This window comes from Pseudorca crassidens, chromosome 1 (genome assembly GCF_039906515.1).
Source record: "Pseudorca crassidens isolate mPseCra1 chromosome 1, mPseCra1.hap1, whole genome shotgun sequence".
Taxonomy (NCBI): domain Eukaryota; kingdom Metazoa; phylum Chordata; class Mammalia; order Artiodactyla; family Delphinidae; genus Pseudorca; species Pseudorca crassidens.
In genome coordinates this window covers 184,461,023-184,483,112 of record NC_090296.1, presented here as the reverse complement: position 1 = coordinate 184,483,112, position 22,090 = coordinate 184,461,023, and the positions used below count along the sequence as shown (strand labels likewise).

Here is a 22,090-nt window from a genome sequence, read left to right as displayed (position 1 = left end):
GGAGATGTGTGTATACACACAGCTGATTCACTTTGCTGTACAGTATAAACTAACACAATATTGTAAAGCAACTATACTCCAATAAAAATTAAAATCAAAAAAACATTTCTGTTCTACAGTGGGAATCAGAAGGAAAATATAACCAACATTGATTCTAAAAGTTTGAATAGAAAACCTTGATAATCTCAGTCATGTTTCCATGGATTTCATTAAAGAGACATTCCAGCTCCATGGTACTCATTACAATTTATTCATTAAATTTAATTAAATGTAATTCTAATGTTAGTCTAAAATATTAGGTCTCTAATAACTATTAGTGGTTTGATATTAATTGCGAACTTAGAGCATTAGGTACCATGCAGGACAGAAGCCACAGCCTGTGTCCTTGATAGCACATGGGGAGCGATGTAGGAGCAGGGCCATGCATGTGACGTGTGCAAGGGTGGACACCCGAGGAGGTTAGAAATAAGGTGGAAGGTATGAGGGAACAAGACCGTAACTGCGTGTGTGGTTGAGCGTCTCTTTTAAACACCAGGGCTTTTGCTATGTCCTTCAGTCCCTGGAGCAATTGGGCATATATTGTAATGTCCCAAGTGTCCCCAAGCTGAAATCACTCTGGCTTTCATATACCTGTGGCCTTTTGTGCAACCTTTATTTCTAATGCTTTATCTTTTATATACTCAACTTCCACTTTTGGTTCTCCTTTGCAGCAAAATCATTCTTGTAGATTCATCTTCTTGACCGCAGCTTGGCCACCCCTCCCTTCTTTGTGCTCTTTAGGTGTACACTCTTCTCAGATACTCAATACGTTAAAAAAAATTGATGCCACAGCACTGTCACCTTCCCGAGATCCCATTTCAAGTCCTACTTCTGTTGTGTGTAGCAGTAATAACTAGACCAGTGGGGGATTTAGGGGTTGGCCGGGTAAGACACATATCTAAATCCTTCAGATATGGAAACAAAGGAACAAAATTTCTAACAGCACTCCTGGGCATACATAACAGATTCCTTTTTTTTTTTCCCCCTCTTAAACTTTTTTAATGAGTCTCAAATTCTGTGACAGATTTTTGGTCAAGTTGTTTCTATTGCAAAGTACTGAGTTTAAAAAGTAATAACTTAAAACGGCCACACACAAAACAAATGGTCCACAACACATTCTCCTTTCCTTCTGAAGGTTTTACGATGCAGTGTTATCATTAACCAGTCTTTTGCTATTAAACTTAAATGGCCAATTGAGACAAACAGTTCTGAGACCGATCTTCCACCACTGATTAAGACTGAGGTGACAGGTGTTGGGGATAATATTCATTTAGCCTTCTGAGCTTTCTGGGCAGACTTGGTGACCTTGCCAGCTCCAGCTGCCTTGTCCACTGCTTTGATGACACTCACAGCAACCGTCTGTCTCATGTCACGAACAGCAAAGCGGCCCAGAGGAGGATAGTCAGAGAAGCTCTCAGCACACATGGGTTTGCCAGGAACCGTATCAACGATGGCAGCATCACCAGATTTCAAGAATTTGGGCTCATCTTCCAGCTTTTTCCCAGAACAATGATCAATCCTCTTCAGCTCAGCAAACTTGCAAGCAGCGTGAGCTGTGTGACAATCCGGCACATGTGCATAGCCAGCACTGCTTTGGCCTGGATGGTTCAAGATAACCACCTGAGCTGTGAAGCCAGCTGCTTCCATCGGTGGGTCATTTTTGCTCTCACCAGCCACATTGCCACGACGAACATCTTTGACAGACACGTTCTTGACATGGAAGCCCACGTTGTCCCCAGGAAGGGCTTCACTCAAAGCTTCCTGGTGCGTTTCAACAGACTTCAGTTGACTGGAGCAAAGGTGACCACCATGCCAGGTTTGAGAACACCAGTCTCCACTCGACCCACAGGGACAGTACCAATACCACCAATTTTGTAGACGTCCTGGAGGGGCAAACGCAAGGGCTTGTCAGTTGAGCGAGTTGGTGGCAGGACGCCATCCAGAGCTTCAGGCAGTGTGGTTCCACTGGCACTGCCATCCTTACGGGTGACTCTCCATCCCTTGAACCACGGCATGTTAGCTCTTGGCTCCAGCATGTTTTCACCATTCCGGCCAGAAACAGGCACAAAAGCTGCTGTGTCGGGGTCGTAGCCAGTTTTCTGAATGGAGGTGCTGACTTCCTTAACAGTTTCCTCGTGTCTCTTCCGGCTGTAGGGTGGCTCGGTGGAATCCGTTTTGTTGACTCCAACAATTAGTTGGTTCACACCCAGAGTGTAGGCCAGAAGGGCATGCTCACGGGTCTGCCCGTTCTTGGAAATACCTGCTTCAAATTCACCAACGCCAGCAGCAGCCATCAGGACAGCACGGTCAGCCCAGGATGTGCCTGTCATCATGTTTTTGATGAAGCCTCTGTGTCCTGGGGCATCAGTGGTGGTCACATAGTCCTTGCTGGTCTCGAATTTCCATAGGGAGATATCAGTGGTGATACCACGCTCGAGTTCAGCTTTCAGTTTGTCCAAGACCCAGGCATACTTGAAGGAGCCCTTTCCCATCTCGGTAGCCTTCTTCTCTAAACTTTTCAATGGTTCTCTTATCAATCCCACCACATTTGTAGATCAGATGGCCAGGAGTGGTAGACTTCCCCGAATCTACGTGTCCGATGACAACGATGTTGATGTCTCCTTTCCCATTTTTGCTTAGGTTCAGCAGTGGTTTTCCTGACACCTGTGTCCTGGCGGCAAGCCCGTTGCGAAAAAGCCAGATTCCTTTCAAAATCTCATTTCTTTCTCTTTATTGCCTTTTCTTGCTTCCCCTCCCCCAACTTTTTCTGTCTTTCACCCTAACACGTTGTGATAGAGCGTTTTCTTAGTTCAGAGGCTAAGAATTCAGCTGTATTGATTTGTCACATCGCACCTGCTGAAATCCTAATGGAAAAAAAACTTGGCACATGAAATAGAAGTCAGTCTGATAAAATTAAACCTCACAAATGATGCAGCTGCTGTGTACATAGAGAACGCGATCCGCATCTTCATCACTGACGGCTTCAGCATTCTCATTTTACATCTTAGCTCTTTTCATTGGGCCTGCATTTTGCATGTTGGGAAAGTACATTTTGGGATGGTCATTTCGTCCTGAAGAAGCAGACACTTGATTCATATGGCTACGTGATTGCGTCTGTAACTTAGGTGCACGTAAACTGTGATAATTTACAGATTATTATCTGTAGAGCCGACCCAGGTACAACTTCTGCAGAGGAGAAGCTGATGCCAAGTAGGTGGCTCAATCCTGAGGGACTGTGAGGCCGAGGAGGACGCACCCATCTTTAGGGGCAAAAACATCATTTAAAGGAAGAATAATATACTTTCTGGGGGGTAAATCTGAAGTGTTTTACTTCTTCCTAGGATCTCTGATTATTTTATTATTTTTTTATGGCCACAATGTTTGCAAGGCTGAGACTGAGCTGTGCTTGTGCCAACTTTGGAGAAATGTAGGTAGATGAACTTGTGAAAAAGCTATTTATGTAAAAACAAATGTCACCTCATGTTAGGGATTTCTACCTCCTTCTTTTAATTTCTTCATTCACTTAAAACACGTGTATTAAGTGCCTACCAAGTACAAGGCCCAGTTTAGGAGCTGGGGATATAGCAGTTCCCTTGCTCTCATGGAACTTCATTCTAGTGAAAGGACACAGATTTAAGAAAATGGTTAATAGCTCACAAATCACTTGGTGCTTGATGCTGTGGAAACAGTAATGCAGGGAAAGAGAATGCTGGGGTGAGGGGTGGGTTCCTATTTTATGCTGGATAATCAGAGATGGTCTCCAATGAGGGGATATTTGAGCAGACCTGATGGAAGTGAGAGAGGGAGCTGTGATGTTCGGGGAAAGAGCAAGTATAAAGATAGGAGGTGGAAGCACGGTGGTGTGTTGGAAAAAGTAAGAACAATGAATGGAGAGAGTACAGGGCAAAGGAGGTGGGGCTTGCAAGAAGCAGGAAGCAGAAAATTCTTTTAGAAGATTTTAAGAATTTTGACTTCCACTAACCAAGAAGAAAAGAGTGATGGTGTCTGATTTATGTTTTACAAGTCCTGTCTGGTCGCTCTGTTGAGAATAGACTGTAGGAGGCAGGGGTGGATGCAGGGAGCCCCATCAGGTGTCAGGGGCAGTTATCCAGGTGGGAAACGATGGGGTTTGTGCCATGGTAGTGATAGTGGAAGAGATTGGAAGAGGTCACGTTCAGAATATATTTTGGAGGTGGAGCCACCAGGATTTACCTTTGGGGTGTGGGTTATAGAAAATACAAGGAGATAGGGCTTCCCTGGTGGCGCAGTGGTTAAGAATCTGCCTACCAATGCAGGGGACACGGGTTCGAGCCCTGGTCCGGGAAGATCCCACGTGCCGCGGAGCAACGAAGCCCATGTGCCACAACTACTGAGCGCACGTGCCACAACTACTGAGCCCACGTGCCACAACTACTGAAGCCTGCATGCCTAGAGCCTGTGCTCCGCAACAAGAGAAGCCACTGCAATGAGAAGCCCGTGTACCGCAATGAAGAGTAGCCCCTGCTTGCCGCAACAAGAGAAAAGCCTGTGCGCAGCAACAAAGACCCAATGCAGCCAACGATAAAAATAAATAAATTAAAAAAAAAGAAAATACAAGGAGATAAATATCCCCTTTTTTTTTTGTCTGAGAAATTGGTCAGTGAGTAGTAACTTATGGAAACGGGAGAGGCCCAGGGAGGCACGGGTGTTCTGGGGAGAATCAGGAGTTTGGTGTGGGACTGGTTAGGTTTGAGATGTCTACCCGACATCCAAGATATGTGAAGAAGGTAGGTGGATCCATGAGCCTGGAGATCAGGAGACAAGTCTGGGCTGGAGTCAGCATAGAGAAGGTATTTAAAGCCGTGAGACTGGTTGAGATCTAGTCGGTGTGGGTATATACAGGAAAGTAAAGAAGTACAGTGACTGAGCCCTAAGCCACCCCAAGGTTAGGCAGGTGAGAACCAGCCGTACATGCTAAGGAGGGTTAGCCAGTGTCTTAGTTTCCTACAGCTGCCAGAACAGAGCACCAAAACCTGAGTGGCTTCAAACAACAGAAGTTTATTGTCTCCCAGTTCTGGAGGCTAGAAGTCTGATTCAGGGTGTTAGCAGGACCGTGCTACCTCTGATGGCTCTAGTGGGGGAGTTCCTCCTTGCCTCTTCTAGCTTCTGGCGTTTACTGGCAACACGTGGTATTCAGTGGCTTGTAGATGCATCACTCCAGTCACATGGTTATCTTCTCCCCATGTATCTTCACTTCATCTTCCCTCTGTGCGTCCAAATTTCCCCATTTCATAAGGACACCAGTCGAGTTGGATTAAGGCCCACCCTAATGACGTCACCTTAACCTGGTTATATATGGGAAATCTGCAAAGACCCTATTTCCAAGCATGGTTACATTCTCAGGTACTGGGGGTTAAGACTTCAACGTATCTTTTTGGGGGGACACAATTCAATTCATAGCAGCCAGCGAGGTGGTAAGAGAACCAGGAGAGTGTGGTATTCTGGAAGCCAGGTGAAGAATGTGCTTCCGACAGGAAGGATGGATAAACTGAGTCAGATGCTGGTGATGGAACAAACAAGATGGGGACTGAGGACTGACCGTTGGCTTGACCATGTGGGGGTCATTGGTGTCCTTGCCATGAGTGGTTTCAGTGTAGTGGTGAGGGCGAGAATTGGATTGAAGTTCAAGAGACAATGGAAACAGAGGAGTTAGAGAAAGCAAGTGTAGACAGCTTTTTGAGGCATTTTGCATATAAGGCATGAGAAGAATGGGGTGGTGGCAGTGGAGAAACCAGAGTTCAAAGGAAAAATTTTAAAACAGTGGGAGAGGTAGCAGTATGCTTATATACCAGTGTGGAATGACTCAATAGAGAGGAGGAGTATTACAGAGAAAAGGGGACAATTTCTAGAACGATGTCTTTGAGGTGGCAAGAGGATGTGGAATGTAATAGCCACGCGGAGGAAGCCTGTGTCGACAAGCCCGCCAGGTGATTCTTATGCACTTCCAAGTTGGAGACCCGCTGTTCCAGTTGATCTCTGGGACCTTTTAAAATTCTATGTCTTGGGCTTCCCTGGTGGCGCAGTGGTTTGAGAGTCCGCCTGCCGATGCAGGGGACATGGGTTCGTGCCCCTGTCCGGGAAGATCCCACATGCCGCGGGGCGGCTGGGCCCGTGAGCCATGGCCGCTGAGCCTGCGCATCCGGAGCCTGTGCTCCGCAACGGGAGAGGCCACAACAGTGAGAGGCCCGCGTACCACTCACACACACAAAAATAAATAAAATAAAATTCTATGTCTTGTGATGTATTTTACCCCATTAGTTGAGTATGAAATCCCCCTTTTGTTTAGAATAATGATTACTGCCTAATGTGCGCGAAGAATGAGTTCAGATGGATATGACCACAGAGTATGTACAAGGAGTTGAGCCATAGGGGATGGTAGCTCTCCCACTGTGCTTTACTCTCAGGGCCTCAATAAGCTGTACTGTCTCTTTAAACTACCATTTCTGCCATTTAGAGGTGCCTCTTCAGCATTGCCTGGGAGATCTGGCTGTGTCTCCAACTGCTATTTTTAGATGACCCTGCATCAGACCTCAGTAGAGTGAAGAGCATGTCATGGAGACTTGAAATATTTGTATTTGGCAGGACTCAAATGCTGTACGACAGATTAATGTCCTAATACCCAAATGCTATTATATCAAATTTTTGTATGTTGAGTTAACATAAAATATGACCTAGGACTTCCATTAAAACTTTCCAAAGAAAACCCCAGTTTGGCTTGTCTGAGGAGTGTTCAGTTTTATTTTGTTCACTCAAAATTGTAGCTAAAGGTTGGTATTATCACCTTAATGTGACTCACTTTGACTCACTTTTATTCCAAAATACACAGTTTCCAATAAGAGAGCCATGCTTTCCTTCTTGAATCAATGCAAGTTCACTTTCATTTTCCTAATGTTAGAGGACTGAAGAAAGTTGAGACAACGGAGAGTTTTAATCAAAGCAGGCAGCAATTGACTTCAGTTTTAGTAAAATAACTTGGTGTGAACAGATGTTTGGCCAGCACAGAGAATTATGCATTACTACCTATTGAAATTAACTTGAGAATATTGACTGCACATTACTTGGTGGAAACTGTGAGATTAGCAAGGTTATACATCCCATACTCTCTGAGGTTTACATTTATCAAGAGGATATTTATCCCCCTTTCCCATTTGAAGGAGTCAGAAAGGATTTGAGTTACCTTTCAGTACTAGAAAGTATTTCCCTAGTTTCTCTGAATGTGTCTAAGGGAATTTGGAATGAGGCTTACCTTTTAGTACCCTGGGATTTTGTATCCTGCTTATGCTAGTGTCAAACGTTAAGTTTTTCCCTTTGGGGCATTTGTCAACATCCCACAGATGAGTGTCTGTCTGTGCCCACCACGGGAGATGCAGAATTTGAGGATTGCAGGGTCTCGTGGGGCTGACAGTCCAGCAAACAGCATTTGTAACACATCCAGCGTGGTAAGAGCAACAATAGATGCAGGCACAGGTGCTCTGGCTGCCTGATGAGGCGGCTTACCTGTGACTGCTGGGCGCGGTGGTCACTGGTAAGCATGGTGAATGGGGGAACGTGATAGTGGAGCTTTTCCAATATGTGATCTTTTAAATACTTTATAATAACTTATATCAATAATGATATTTCATAATTTTATATTTAATTACTTTTATATCCTTTTATTTTATCCTCATAAACACTCTACATACAGGCAGACTGGGAGAGAAAATCAAGGCTTAGTGCCTTTGACCTGCCCAAGTTCAGATGTCCTGGGTTTAAGGCTCGTCTCCTATACTTACCAATTGTAAGTACAAGTATAGGAGCTAAGCCTAAAACCCAGGGCATCTGAGTCCTGGTCCAAATGTTTTACACACATAGGTAAGGAAATCCTTGGTTCTGAAGTGAACCAAATCAGGTCTAGAACAACTGACAGTTCGGCAATCACTTAAAGGATGTTTGAACTGTTGTTAAGTTTCCTCGAAATTGTAAATCTTTAGCTGAAACTATCATACTATAATAGCTTTGTGAAGTTTTAAGAAAGTTTAGTTTGAGGTTTTGGACTGAGATAATTTTGTATTTAATGTAGCATTTGGTAAGCATGCCGTAAAATAATGTTGGTTCTTTTAGAAGAAGTTACTTTAAGATGCATTATAGGGGTTCCCTGGTGGCCCAGTGGTTAAGAATCTGCCTGCCAATGCAGGGGACACGGGTTCGAGCCCTGGTCTGGGAAGATCCCACATGCCGCAGAGCAACTAAGCCCGTGCGCCACAACTACTGAGCCTGCGCTCTAGAACCGGTGCTCCGCAACAGGAGAAGCCACTGCAGTGAGAAGCCCACGCACCGCAACGAAAGAGTAGCCCCCGCTCACCACAACTAGAGAAAGCCTGTGCACGGCAACGAGGACCCAATGCAGCCAAAAAAAATAGAGACTGAATGGCCTGAAAATTCTGAAATACTAAAAAAAAAAAAAAAAAAAGCATTATAAAACTTAACGCAGGCAGAGGCCCGTGTACTGCAAAAAATAAATAAATAAAAAAAATTAAAAACTTACGGAAAAAACCCCCAAAAACTTAATGCATGCTTTGTTGTTTCCAAAGGAGAAGTTTTTGGCTTGTAGATTCTCAAATATGAAGTGTTATGGTAGATAGCTTTTCCCCCTTCTCTTTATCCATATTTCAAACCCACATCTTTATAGGTGATTGAAGCCATTTTGTGTGTGTTTGAAATTATTTTTGATTACTTTAAAACTTGCAGTGAAACTTTATCTGATAGACTAGTTGAATGCCATGTTTAGCTAAAGAATCTTCCAAAAATCTAGAAGAGCAGTAATGGATCATATGTGTTTCTTCTGGAGCAGAGAGAGTGTGCTGCTGTCAGGATCACAGGCAGAATGAAAGGATATGAGTGTAACGTATTTGACCAACCCTGACTCTTGACCAGAATAGGAGGAGCTGATGGGCTGTGGCACTGGTAGCCTGGTCCCACAGCCTCTAGAATGAATGTTATTCATTTTGATAATAGCTGTTCTTAGTCATATTTCTGAGAAAACACACAAAACTGATCGCAGTTGACTATAAAAATGTTTTTTTTTTGCAGTATGCGGGCCTCATGCTGCTGTGGCCTCTCCCGTTGCGGAGCACAGGCTCCGGACGTGCAGGCTCAGCGGCCATGGCTCACGGGCCCAGCCACTCCGCAGCATGTGGGATCTTCCTGGACCGGGGCACGAACCCGTGTCCCTGCATTGCCAGGCGGACTCTCAACCACTGCGCCACCAGGGAATCCCTAAAAATGTTTTTAGTTATACATATATGACTATGACTTTTACTTTTATAGTCATATATATATATATATATATATATATATATATATATATATATATATATATATATGGCTATAAAAATGTTTGTCCTGTTTTTAGTTAGTTGATGTATCTTCCCGTAGACATAGATTTAAAGTTAGAAATTTCCTCTTTGGTAGTGGAGTAAACTGATGTTCAAGACTATCTGATTTACTGAAGAAATTTGGAGAAACAAGTCTAGTTTTAAAATTCTTTTCGTGTCATATTACACTGTGAATAAATTACCAGTACAGGCATTTCTGATAGAGTCTTACTGGGAACTCAGACTTGGGGAGTTAATAGGCTATTGGGATCATCCAGACTCTTTTAACAGAGCTCAGATTTGGGAACCAGTTCATAGTAAACTGTATCTCTGGCTATATGTATAAGCTAAGGCAAGGATCCAGATTGGACTATTTGACATTTCTTGGACATGCCCAGTGTCCCTCTGCTGCCCTCTTTCGAAATGTTGTTTTCTCTACCCTAGGGATCCAGTCACCCTGTCGCTACTTGCTCAAAAGCATTACCCAGTCTTACAGCAAGAGTCAAAAAGCAACGCTCTTCAGGAAATTGTTCTCCCACCTAGGTGTCATCTCTCTTTTCTTTGAGACCTCATATTACCTTTGTGCTTTTTAAAATGGAATTCCTTTATGTGAAAATCCCCGCCGTGGTCCTGGCACAGAGACACTGAGGGAATGTCAGCTCTCCATCTCTCTGTTTTATTTTGCCTTATTTTGTGGCTAGTTGTGTGTATGACTATTTTGCTTTTAGCAGTTAATAAAGTTGATCTTTTCTGCTTATTTTAACAACGCTTTGTTTTAGAAAATACATTATACATGCAAAAGACTATAAATTAAATGCACATTTTAAAGAATAATAAAAATAGCATCTGCATACAAATTACTGAGCTTAAGAAAGAGGTGGCCAGTACTGCATGGAGCCCTCTGTCTTAGTCCATTTGGCTGCTATCACAAAAATATCATATCCTGGGGGGCTTAAACAACAAACATTTATTTCTCACAGTTTGGAGCCTGGGAAGTCCAAGAGCAAGGAACTGGCAGGTTCAGTGTCTGGTGAGACCCACTTCCTGGTTCATAGCTGCCTTCTCCCTGTGTCCTCACATGGCAGAAGGGATGAGGGATCTCTCTGGGGCCTCTTTTATAAGGGCACTAATCCCATTCATGACGGCTCCTGACCTAAGCACCTTCCAACGTCCCCCACCTCCTATTGCTGTCACATTGGAGATTAGGATTTCAGGATGTGAATTTTGGGGTGACCTAAACATTCAGTCCATAACACCCTCCTTGACCACATTCCTCTCCCACTCAAGTAACTGCAGTCCTAAATTTTTGTGTTTGTAATTTCCTTGCTTTCTTTTGTAGTTAATCTGCATGTGAATGATTCCATAAACAATGTATTTCTTGATTTTATATCTTTTTGAATTATATACTGCTAGAATAAAACTGTGTACTCTCCTGACTTGCTGTATTTCACTCAATATTATGCTTTCGGGATTGAATCCTGCTGCTGTGATTTTCACTGTTGTGTAGTATTTCAGTGTACAGTGTATCCAGTTTTTTGATAGACAGTGTGGGTGTAAACGTGAAAGAGTTCTGAGTCTAGAGGATATACCTAGGAATGGAATTGCTGGGTCTATGTGCATTTCCAGCATTTCTGAGTGTGATGCCACTTTCTTCTGCAAAGTGGTTGTACTAAGTTATTCTTCCACCAGCAGCATATACAAGTTCCTGTTGCTCCAGATTTTTTCCCTACTGCTTTTAAAGTGCCAGAGGACAGTCACCATAGGCCTGTTTGCATATCTAGTTTTTAACGTTGAAACTTTCACAAATTTGGGAAATACTGGATTCAAGAATGGAGTAAATTTCCCCCTCCTCTCTGAAGTATTCTATACTAGTTTTTATGAACAAGAGGGAGCACTGTGTAGGAGAAAGTCCGGACTGCAGTCAGGCATCCTGGAGCGAGCTGGCCCCACCGCTCACTAGCTTCGTGATGGCAGAATGTTCTCTACTGTGAGGAACAGATAGTCATCCTTACATCATGATGTGGAGATGTCTTACACACTGTCTAGCCGATGTCAAAGCTCAGTGAATACAAGTTTCTCTCTGCTTCCCATCTAACTCAGCTCCAGTGCTAATGCAGGACATTTTGAACATGGTTCATTGGTCTGCATTGTGATGAATCACCCGGAGACAACTAAGCCTCAGGACAAACAAAGCATTTGTCTGTGTAGCCGCAGGGCAGCCCATAGCCAAGCTACTCTGGCTGATTCTAACGTGTGTGTCACCATGATGCATCTACTTCGAGGCCTTTTGGGTAGTTTCATTTTCATACGGGAGCCCCCTGAATTCTCTTGTAGGAATTGTGGCTACTTTGGGGGCTAATTTGGGTGGATCATTTGGACTATGGGCTTGTCATAGAGTTGGGTGGTGCAAGCAGTTGTGTAAATGTCAGTTTATTGAACACAAACCACTTACTGTGTGCCAGACCCGTTTGAAGCACTTTATAAATATTAATTCACGTCATCCTTATAACAACTCTGTGAGGTGCTTACTGAAGGAAACTGAGACACAGAGAGGTTAAATAACACGCCCAAGTGATAGAGCTTGGAGGGTGGGAAAGCCAGGATGCAGTTAGATGAATGACGGTTACCTTAAGCTAGTGAAGCAGGGGAGTGGCTTTTTATATATGTCACAGGACCGTTGTGTGCCCTAACCTTTGTGTGTAAATACAGCATTGACACCAAAGTTAAAAGAGTTGTCACTTTAACACCAGACCCCCATCCCCATCATAGCCCTACTTCCTTTCAGTATGTGAATTAGAAGATTTTAAAAATTGTTGCTAGCTGAACATCGCCCTTTTTATAATGTCTCTTGAGGTCTCAGAGAGTTCTTACCAGTCCTCAAAATTGTAAATATTTTTTCAGGAAATACAGTCACTAAACATATCCGACCTGACTCAACCTTAACGGGAACTTTCTGTTTTTCTTGTTAATAGTAATAACAACAAAAACAAACAGAAAACCAAAATCAGCATAAAAAAGAGAAAATATCAGTGGGTCAAAAACCACCTTTGTACTGTTTCTAGCTCATTAGCCACAGCATTATCTTATCACAAGTTGATTAGAAACTCTTTTGAAAAAAGTATTCTAGAAAAAAATTTTTTTTTCCTGTTTTGCTCATTTTGCCCTGATATCCTGAGTGTTTAGGCATATTTGTTGATTTTTACTTTTTCATACTTACAACACAACTCCTCATATTGGTTTCGCTCAAGTCTCAGGGACACCTTTAAAAATGAACTGCTAAGTAAATGTGCATACTTCCTCGGAAATTGTTATAGTAAGAGACCATTGGATGAGGTTTACAGAGATCCCAAGGGATTAGCTTATTTTTATAACTGAAAAGCGAAAACATCTCTACTGTCTTTCCCCCAACTATTAATGCTCATTATAAATGTTTTAAGCATTTAAACAAATGAAGAAGAAAAAACGACCTGAACTTCCCATCATCCAGAAACAATCATTGCTAATATTTTTGCGTATTTCCTTTAAGACTTTCGTGAGTGTATGTGAGTGCTTCTAGGCCAACCTAGAAGGATGGCCACTGTTTAAAAAAAGTGGGAGATGGGATTATAACCAAGAAGTTAGCATAACACTTGATCCTCTTTCTTTCCCTTCTCTGGAGTCTCCAAACTACAAATCTTGTATTGTACGTGGTCAGGATGGTGGGGGGTGAAGAACGTTGTCAGTGAATTCTTTGTGGTGACCCCAGGACCTTGACTTTGGTCATCAGAGGGCTAGGCCAGGGCAGATGGGTGTTGGGCCTTTCCTCTCTACACGTAATGCCCGTGCCACCACATTTAGCTGTGGCTCCAGCCCTCATCGGATGCAAGGAGGTGGCGTTTCCACAGACAGTGGGCTAGAGAGGACCCATTCTGTAAACCCCCAGTCCCAGGTCTGGAATGAAACTGCTGTTCCTGCCTGTTGGTGGTGTTACTGGATTATCTGTACTCTGTCAAGACAATGCCGTTTGATCTTGGTTCAAGCACCTCTACAGACTTAGCCCTAGGTACCAAGAGCTTCTGTGTGCAGGTGCCTAATCGGTGACAATCAGTTGGTGACTGAGTTCCCCACGTAAGGAATCTCCCAGAGAAGGAGGAATTCTGCCTCCACACTGCTTTCAGACTCTAGCTGCAATATTCAGCACTTTCTGCTGGATTGGCCTTAGATTTCGGATTTGCCTGCCCCTGCAATCACGTGAGCCAGTTCCTTAAAATCCTTCTCTCTTTCTGTTTATATGTATATACATCCTATTGGGTCTTTTGTTCTGGAGACCTGACTGACACAGCAGCCATTTACATCTTTAGCACTGTGGTGTTTTTAGAACTCACGGGCCACTAAATCTGTTGTTCGACTTTGGTTGTCTGTTCCCTTCCCCGCTCCCCATCCCTGCAGGAAGACATTTATCATGTTTAAGAGTAGAGTGGCCCCTAAAGGAAGAAGTGTACTCTGGGAGATATTCTGAGTGGCAGCCATCAGGAGCTGTCAGGGCACGTCTGTATTTACATGTTTTCCAGCCATATTTTCCCAGCATGTTGTGGATCTGTGACTTTCCTCGGAGGAATTTGGTATTCAGAAGTCAATAAACAAATTACATTGATCTGTAATGTGGGACTGTCACAGTGACTGATGGGATACCAACTCTTTCAGAACAGTGTGTGAGGGAAAGACAACAAGATTGAAAGAGCCCGTGCAAATGACAAGGAATGCTGTAAGAATTCAGTGTAGGTTGTTCCTCTTGGTGGAGTTGCCACAGCGGAAATTTTTATCTTGGAAAGCTGCTCACTTTGCATTGAAATGTGTTGGTATTGTGACATACAGAAGTCTTTTGTTGAGTAGATTCTGGATGTATCAGTGGTATAAATATTCTGTGGTGCTTGCATGCCCCACAAAGAAAGGAAGCTTATAAGCTATATGACAGCATCATTGTGGGATAAAAGCGGCCCTCTTGGCAAAGTAAATAATCCTTGAAATTTATATATCCTTTCATGATTTATTTCAGTTGATGGCCTTTGACAACATCCCTCAAGCATGTGGGAAAGGTATTACAATCTCTCTTTACAATATGAGGAAAGGAGCCTCTTGAGATGAAGTGACTTGGTCAAGGTCACAGAGAATTAAGACTCATCTCTTCTGATTCATACAATAGTTGCTTAGATTATTTTAGGGACCAGATTTCCATAGAAGTCCAGTAGATTGTTTGCTCCCACTATGTATTTAGCCAATATTTACTTTATCTGAATCTTAATTTATTTTTGCGACAAAGAAGATTATATTAAAAAAACAGTTCTTTTTATAACTTCATTTGGGAAGGTATTAAATACCAAGGGATCTGTTATTGAATGAGCTTAGGAGAAAGGTGAGTTTATTATTGATAGAGCCTTCTTTTGAAATAATTAGAACATTGCAAAGTCCGATAGATATTTTTATTCTTTCTGTCCTATTCTTCTTACCAAGTGCCTGACTGGACACCGTCTTTGGGCATAGAGCTCCCAGATAACGACATGATTCGTTCAAGTATCGACAGACATTTTGACAAGGGATGTCTCAGTCATCACTTCGTTCATGACCATAGTCAATGTGTGTAACTTGCAACAATCTTTTAGTTTTGTTCCTGAGTAAATCAGCAAGGCGTGAGTGTGTGTGTGTGTGTATGTGTGTGTATGTGTGTATGTGTGTGTGTGTGTGTGTATATATATATTTAACGGACAGTACTGAGTAAAAGTGACTAGATTTATGATCTCCTTTCCCCCACAGTTTAGATTTGCGGCCTTTTCACTATTGGGATGTCATTAGTGATCAACTTCTAGTGTGGCTGAAAAGGCCACTTGACAGACATATGCATAAAATGTTTATTCTGTAAATCATGCTTCCTTGAAAATATAAAACTATAAAAGATGTATTAAAACTGTATGTATACTTTTTCCCCATCCAAGTTGGACATTTCCTCTTTAATTATTAAAATAAAGTAGCAAATGATAAAAATCTTAAAATTAGGTTATAACCTGGCACTAAAGAATCCCCAAATTTTAAAAGCAGGAAGCAAATGAGAAGTCACATGTCTACCTTTATTTCTTGGCCAAAGGGGATTTATTTTTTTAAGAAGTTGGACATTCACAGTGTTTTTTGGTGTCTTCTGGGTTTGTGAGGACCGACTTTAATAGCATTTTCGGGTGGGTTTTCAGTTTTCAGCAGTCAGTGCTGCAAGACTGGGATTTGACACCTGAAAGAAGACAAGCACGTTTCTTTAAATGTGTAAATTGAATTTTCCTATGACTTATGATTTGTTCAATACTTGAGCGGTCAGACTTAATCTCTGAGTGTAAATTTTTGGATTCTGTTAATTTACTATAGTATTGCCTACAATTCAGAAACCATAAAGAAGGTTACTGACTTTAAACAAGTGGTGCAGGGTAAAAGTAATAATTTTAAAGATACAGTATTAATTTTAACAATTTATCGAAGCCTTTAGGAATCCAGATATATTGGAAGAGAAAAGCTTAATTTCCATTTTAGCAAAGTATTCTATAATTAACATTCTTCTGAGGATGTCTATTTTGGGTCAGTTATACCTTTTTATTTCTACCATTTCCAGTGAGCTGTTTACTGTATCATTCTTTCAGTTAATCAGTCTTTTAGTCACTCATTTTTTCATTCAATAGTTTTTGCAAGTTCCTCTCCTCCCCCCAGGAAGCATACAGGCAGTTAGGGATGATGGGATGTATACAGATGCCAATACAATGGGTGTCATAAGTGAGTTGCACAAGAGCTGCTTTGAGTGTGCGGCTGGGAGATCAGAGAAGGGTTTATGGAACAGGGGCATTTGAACAGGGCCTGAAAGGGTGGTTTGGTGTTGGCCAACCAGCCATCAGGCAGAACATGTTCAAAGAAAATCAAAAGCAAATGTATCAGGACTTCCCTGGTGACGCGGTGGTTGAGAGTCCGCCTGCCGATGCAGAGGACACGGGTTCGTGCCCCGGTCCGGGAAGATCCCACATGCCGCGGAGCGGCTGGGCCCGTGAGCCATGGCCGCTGAGCCTGTGTGTCCGGAGCCTGTGCTCCGCAACGGGAGAGGCCACAACAGTGAGAGGCCCGCGTACTGGGGGAAAAAAAAAAAAAAAAAAAAAAAAAGCAAATGTATCCAGCTGGAAATCTCAGTGCTGAGGAAAGAATTTGTGGACAGTTATGTGAATTTATTTTCTATTCTTTTAAACTATCCTTTCCAATCTACATACTTAGGCTACAGTGCTGCGTAAATGAGCATTTCTCAGGGTTTGATCTGAGGAGCACCAACTGTGTGAGATGTTCCTGGCCAGCAAGGGCCAAATCTGAGTAGTCCTACAGTAAAGATCCTGTTTAACTTTGTCATCCAAATGTATTTGATGACAGAGTACCCTCCCCCCCTTTATATTGAACAACAATTTTTTAACACCCCATGGAATCTATATTCCATGCAGCATTATTTAGGGAACATTGATCAGCAATCATATTATCCAACCTTAGCTTTCTGTTTAAAGACATTTCCTACTTTGTTTTAAAGCAGTTCTGTAGAAAGGAGCTTCAGGTAGTGGTACTTACGTTGTGGATATAGACTAGTGGGTTGAGTGTGTATAACTCACTTTACAATTCTTTCCTCCCACCTTGAACTTTGACAACTATTTTTATTTTATGCTATTTGATAGGTGATAATAGAAAGCAAATACATCATATATATATATATATATATATATATGGTTACATAGCCTGATGCATCTGTGTTGAATAAATATAACAACATTGTTATTAGATACCTAATCATAACTTGCTGAAAGAATGAAGGTTTGAGAGACCTCAGTGTTCTGGCTTGGCAGGTATTTTACTGAGGAGTGACAGTTACAATACTTGCAACCCTCTCCGTAGGAAAAGCAATGATATTAAAATATTTCCATCTACAGTATTCCCATCTACAATTCTTTTTGAGTAAAAAGAAAATCTAGTTTATAAATAAATTCATAATTCCTTTAATCATGTATGTGTGTCTGTATGCACAGATATAAGTCACATGCACGTTATTTTGTTAAAGAGAAAATTAAATTTTGGAGAATGATATCTAGCAATTGTCCCTCCTAAATGGGAAAGTTAAGTATTCAAGGAAAGGAGATAATTATCTTGTTCATTGTGCATAGAAAGCACACTTGGAGATCTTGGATTTTTATGATTGCAGGCTTTCAAAATTCTGACAAGGCTGCTTCTAAATTAGTCGATGTCAAGTGCTGTCTTTTTGTAGATTGACAACTGGTTGGTGTTGCTTCATTTTATTGAAAGAAGAAAAGCATAAAAAATGGCTCCACCATCTGTTGGATGTGAAGCATCAGACAGAAGGGTGATGTAGTATGTGGTGAGGAAAGGGGACTGCTGAGCTATAATCTCAGACTCTTTCTAAGATACAAATTGTACTACATTCGGGAAAGATAACTACTTATGTCAGATTTAAATCTTTAGCGGAAGTGGTATAAGTAGGTTGTAGGAAGATATTGGTGAAAACGTATTTCTTTCTTGTTTGTTTACAGAGCAGTCTCTCCCCCTCCCCCGCCCCTTTATTTCCTGGGAAATGTTATTTTTGAACCAGAAAGGCAAAGTCTTCCTCTGAGAACTTAATTAAATGCTTCAGTGGAGTGAACTACTTTTACTTTTCATGTGGTTTAATTTTCTGAGTAAAAGCAAAACGTGTCTGAAAGCCATTTGTTTTCGTTAAACAAAAATTAATGTATAATGTTTATCAGGTGGAAAAGAAAATTATAGAGTTAAGAGCTTGTGGTCTGGAGGAAGAATCCAGGGTGTGCTGGTAAATGTTTAACAACCGGCTCTCTGGGAACAAAAAGTCTGATTTGCAGTATTTGCCATTTTCCGTGGTGAAAAGACTCCCACCGTGGTTAATTTCAAGCCACGGACCAGACATCACAGAAGATGGAGTCCGGAAGAGGTACACAATAGCATTCATTGTACAGTGCTTTCCTTTACAATACAGTAGATGTAAATAATGCCAAGAACATTGATAATAATACACAGTGTGGTAAAATAATTAAGAAGTGATGAGATTTGAGTATTACTTTTGCTTGTATTATAATAATTTATTTAACTCTAAGTTTATATAATTTAATTTTTTTTTTTTTTTTTTTTTTTGCGGTACGCGGGCTTCTCACTGCCGTGGCCTCTCCCCTTGCGGAGCACAGGCTCTGGACGCGCAGGCTCAGCGGCCATGGCTCACGGGCCTAGCCGCTCCGCGGCACGTGGGATCTTCCCGGACCGGGGCACGAACCCGTGTCCCCTGCATCGGCAGGCGGACTCTCAACCACTGCGCCACCAGGGAAGCCCTATAATTTAATTTTTAAAAATGGCTGTATTTAGCAGCTTGCCCACAACATTCCTGAAAATTTAATAATTGACTCTGATAAGCTAGCATGAGATGGCTCCAGTTCACAGACCACTGGTGGGGGCAGACCTATGTTAGATTTCTGTGTCCAACACTGACTAGCTGTTTGATAAGAGTACTTACCTGATAGGGTTGTTGGGGTGATTAAATGAGATATTGAATAGAAGTCCTTAGAGTAATGCCTGACACTATAGTAAGTGCTAATGTAAGCAGTTATTAGTGTTTGATCTTTTATAGTAAAGGGAATGCAGGATGGCTCTCCCTATAGGTATCTTTCTAGTTATTTTAAACTACAGTTGACCCTTGAACAATGCGAGAGTTAGGGGCACTGTACTCTGTGCAGTTGAAAAATCTGCGTATGACTTTGACTCCCCAGAAACTTTACTTAACAGCCTACTGTTAACTACGATAACATAAACAGTTATTTTGTATATGTATTTTGTATGTTATATGTATTATATACTGTATTCTTACAATAAAGTAAGCTAGAGAAAAGAAAATGTTATTAAGAAAACCATAAGGAAGAGAAAATACATTCATAGTACTGTACTGTATTATTGATGAAGTAAGTTTAAGTTTATGTCATCTGTTTACAAGATGAATCGTCTATCAGTACCTACATCAATATGGTCTTATATAATGTAAAACACTGTAGATGTTGTATGTATTACAACACTAGACATCAAAAGTGAAAAGATTATGTGAAAAAGAAATTCGTATTTATTTACAGCATTGATCCATGCATTGCTCATGAAGAAGCAGCAATATGATTGCTTTATGGTCTCCCAGTGTCATCGATAGGATTGCTCACAGTAGCCTAGCCTATACACTAATGAATGAACCATTATAAAATCTTTATGGCATACAGTGTTACAGTCATATCCATAACACAGTATTGGAAACATCGTTACATTAAAAAAAAAACAACTCACTTACCTGAGATGATAGACTGATAAGCAGTTTCTCCGCTTAGAGAGAGAGGCATACTGTATGGTTCTGTAATTCTTGGAAAGCAAAGTGATAAAACAGTAAGAAGAGGCACACATTATTAATTTTATATTAAATATCACTTACCATATGCATATATAAGGATAGAATATTATCTACATATATTTTATGCATTCATGACATACCTTTTAATTTTTTTGATATTCCTAGGCGATGTGATTAGTCTATGAGTTTTTTCAAGTTGTTGCAAATCTCCAAAAATTTTCCAATATATTTATTGAAAAAAATATGTGTATAAGTGAACCTACGCTGTTCAAACTTGTGTTGTTCAAGAGTCAACTAAATGATTTTATGTATAAGCTGAAGGTTGGTAATAAGGGGCCATAAGCTGAAGGTTGGTAATAAGGGGCCATAACCTCAATTAGTATAACCTTTTAAAATTGTATTTTTTGTTTTTAGTAAAAGAAGTTTCTCTTTCACATAAAAAATTCTCCATTTTCTCCATGGCTTTTTCCATGTAGTCTGGATCTTTCCTCAGTTTTATTGGAAAGGATAGCATTGTCTTTATTCTGTCTGCACAATGCTATTGTGGTATTGATGCCAGAGTATCTTTGTAAGCCTTTGATACAGGAAGCATCTGTAGCTTTAGAATGAAACTGGCAAATTATTCAGAGTCCAGAAAAGACAAGTGAACATAGAGGCTGCAGTGGGGGTTTTGGGGTTTGGGGTAAGAGGAAAAATCAGTTATTTTATTTTATTTATTTATTTTTTTGCGGTACGCGGGCCTCTCACTGTTGTGGCCTCTCCCGTTGCGGAGCACAGGCTCCGGATGCGCAGGCTCAGCGGCCATGGCTCATGGGCCTAGCCGCTCCACGGCATGTGGGATGTTCCCGGACTGGGGCACGAACCTGTGTCCCCTGCATCGGCAGGCGGACTCTCAACCACTGCGCCACCAGGGAAGCCCGAAAAATCAGTTATTTTAAAAATAAATGATCAATAAGATAATTAAGCCTAAATCATTTAATATTAACCATTGAAATATTTTCAAATAATTAATAAGCACCATCATATTAAGTTGAACATCACTAATTTAGAATCTGAAAATTCATATGAAAAGTCATTAAAGTTTTTATTTTATTGAGCAAAACATTCAAATTATTTTCCCTGTCTGAAATTTCTGGATCTCATGGGTAGGCATAATCTAGTCTAAAACCAGAATTCTTTAATGTGTAATTTTTACTTCAGTCCAGTAGATTATTTTTTTGATTGACATATTTATGATTTAAAGTGACAAAATTTCACTAACAGTAGTTTGAACCAGCGGTTCTCAGGATCCCTTTAAACTCTTTAAGATTATTGAGGAAAAGTTTTTGTGTTTATTGATTGATATTTACCATTTTAGCAATTAAAAGCTTTATAATATTTACATTTATGCATTAACTAAAGTTTTCCATGCTTTGTTTATAGATTGATCCTACAAAATTAAATCTTATAAGAACAGCATTGAAAGTTAGGTTGTATAAATAATCTACCTGGGAGAACAGATATATATGTGGTTTGGTTCAGTAAGAAGGAGATATAAGTCCCAGTCCTGAAGTAAAGTGTACCAGAAATGTAACTTTAATTTCCTATAACGACTTAATTTCTCTTCAAGTCCTCATTCTGGTGGGGTGATGAAAACCCAATGTAAGTAGATGTAAGACTTCATTCCCCTTTCCCCAAGATTGTGGCTAAATTACTGGGGATTTGCTGCCAGGACCTTGGAGGAGGACTTATCTTGACCTTATCACCTGGTTCTCAAGGCCAGGCTCACACAGGTCATCCCTGAGATGTCTCTTGTTCCTTTGTCCACAGCCTTCTTGGTTCTAGTGGTTCTGTGTCCTGCGTGGAAGTACATACTAGGGCACTGTGGTCCCCGGACTCCATAGGCCACTGACTCTCGGGACTGCCAGTGGCCCTTTCTGCCTGGACTTGGGGCTCTGAGCCAGGCCTAGGCCTGCAGTCCCCTCTCTCTATTCTCTTTATTCCCCTCCCCTCTTCATCTGAGTGATACTCTCTTAAGGGCACTTTCTCTGTGATTTTTTTTCCTCTCAAGGGCCAATCAGCATAGTCTCCTTAATGGTCTCGGGCATCAGGAGATACAAAAGCAAGGACTAGCCGGCCCTTTCTGCTTTCTTCCTTGTCATCCCCCAGCGAGACTGTGAACTCTGGAAGGAGTCAGAGTGAGTGAGAGGTTGTGCAGATGGAAGGGGAAATACTGGGAGGA

The 22,090-nt window shown here is 41.4% G+C and overlaps 1 protein-coding gene and 1 pseudogene across 2 annotated transcripts in view; one reads left to right on the top strand and one right to left on the bottom strand.

Moving 5' to 3' along the window:
- NEBL (nebulette) overlaps nt 1-22,090 on the top strand; it is a 339,555-nt gene that overhangs the window by 92,260 nt on the left and 225,205 nt on the right. The window lies entirely within an intron of this gene.
- LOC137204875 (elongation factor 1-alpha 1-like) lies at nt 1,034-2,546 on the bottom strand (annotated as a pseudogene).